We start from the raw sequence: 2,359 nt of genomic DNA, 5'->3' as shown, positions 1-2,359 counted from the left end.
ACCCCCGGAGAAAAACAAGGACCTACTGTCTTGATGGCACAATTAACATCACAATGAAGAGCAACACCATGTACATGCTACCCACAGTAGATGGGATACTGGGGAATGCTCTTGGCTTTAGAGCCTGAAGCATCAGACCCTCTTTTAGCTTTTAGCTCTTAACTCAAATAGCACAGCCATTTCGAAGGCTTCCATGGCAACCTAGTCAGGATCTATACGAGCAGGAGGTGGGAAGGGGGGTCTTGGAAGGTGGAATACACAACCTGGGATTGGTACATCCATAATGTTGTATACAGTGCCTTCAGAAAAGTATTCATACCCCTTTGACTTATTTTTATTTTGTTGTTGTTACAGCCTGAATTCAAAATGGATTAAATAGATGTTTGTTCTTACCCATAATACCCATAAAAGTGAAAAAAGTCTCTAAGAACATCCCGAATCTAGATTGTGCTACATTTGCCCATTTATTCTTTAAAAAAAATGTCTAGCTCTGTAAATTGGATGTTTATCAATTGCTAGGCAACATTTCAGGTCATACATAGATTTCAAGCAGATTTAAATCAAACTGTAACCAGGACACTCAGGACTATTCTGGTGTCGTCTTGCTAAGGGCAACTTGAAATGAAGTCACGATGGGAAACAGAGAGCTGATTTCAAGGTCAGGCTAGCAAGGTGTTTATTTAGTGAAGGACCACAGGAGGGAGCAGGTTATCTGGGTCCAGGGGCAGGCAGAAGTCATAACAGGGAGAGCAGGTAGCTGGGTCCAGGGGCAGGCAGAAGGCCATACACAGGAGGAGGCAGGTAGCTGGGTCCAGGGGCAGGCAGAAGGCCTACACAGGAGGAGGCAGGTAGCTGGGTCCAGGGGCAGGCAGAAGGTCATACACAGGAGGAGGCAGGTAGCTGGGTCCAGGACAGCAGAAGGTCCATACACAGGAGGAGGCAGTAGCTGGGTCCAGGGGCAGGCAGAAGGTCATACACAGGAGGAGGCAGTAGCTGGGTCCAGGGGCAGGCAGAAGGTCAACACAGAGCTCGGGATGAACGAGGAAGGGATAGGATGCACTAGAAGTAGGGATTAGGGTAGTTGCACTAGATTAGAGAGGGTGTGCCACTAGATAGGGAAATAGGGATGGAACGAGACTAGGGATTAGCCATAGGGTTTGCACTTAGGATAGGGAATAGCGCACTTAGATAGGCACTAGACTAGGGTGGGCAATGGTTAGAGGCTGGTGGCACTGAGGTCCACTTAAGGGGCAGGGCCAGAAGAAGACGTGGCAAATACATCGAACGGGGAGGAACGCACCGGGTAAGTCTGGAGTGAGGTTTCTAGGGGGGGCAACGGCATGGCTAGCAAGGTCCAATCAACGAACAGGGTAAGGATTAGGGGACAGGTTTGATACGCTTGTAGGCGATGTCTGGTCTAAGGGGCAGTCAGAAAGTAATAACACAGGAGGGAGGCAGTGTAGCTGGAGCGGATCCTAGATAGGGGGGGACAGGACTAGAGGAGGAAGCGGTCAAACACCTAGTAGAAGTAGGAGCGACAGAACTGGTAGCTGAGACCATGAGGGAAGCAGGTGCAGGCACTAGATAAGGGAGGAATAGGGAGGTCATACACAGGAGAGCATGTAGCTGGGCAGCTAGTCCAGAGATAGGTAATAGGTGTTGCACTAGGCAGGACAGATAAGAGATAGGGATAACGAACAGGGCCATTACAGACATAGAGGAGGAGGAGTCACTAGAGAGAGTAGGGGAGCAGTAGGATAGCTGGTGCCGGGGCATGGCACTATGAGATAGAGGATAGGGTATGAACGAAAGGCCGAAACAACAGGAGGATGGCAGGTAGCTGGCGAATAGGGGGAGTAGGTCCAAGGGTGCCACTAATACGGAGGATACACAGAGAGCTACACTACAGATTGAGCAGGTCAGAAAGGTTAGAAGACTGGGGTCGATAGGAGATGAGACCAGAGGCAGAAAGTCATACACAAGGAGAATAGGAGGGGAAAGGCATAGGTCACTAGAGTATGAGCTGATAGGGGTCGCGAGGTCACTAGGGATAGGCAGGCAAAAGTAGGTTCACTAGGATAGGGAATAGGTAGCAGCTGGATCCAATACACGGAGATAGCGGAGGAAGGCAACAGCAGTTAAGTCTTGGAGGGATTAGGGGTTCCAGGCGGCCACAGGTACAGGGATAAAGGTCAGTACACAGGAGGATAGGTGCACTAGCGATAGGGAAGGTAGGGCAGGTACTGGGTCCACAGCGATGCGCAATGAGCAGGGAAGGTGACTAGAGTACAAGGAGGAAGCATGGCGTACGCTGAGGATAGGGGGATACTATAGGGTGCACTAGATAGCAGGCAGAAGT

Source organism: Salvelinus sp. IW2-2015, unplaced genomic scaffold, assembly GCF_002910315.2.
Source record: "Salvelinus sp. IW2-2015 unplaced genomic scaffold, ASM291031v2 Un_scaffold3129, whole genome shotgun sequence".
NCBI classification, from domain to species: Eukaryota; Metazoa; Chordata; class Actinopteri; order Salmoniformes; family Salmonidae; genus Salvelinus; species Salvelinus sp. IW2-2015.
This window is presented reverse-complemented; position numbering follows the sequence as displayed.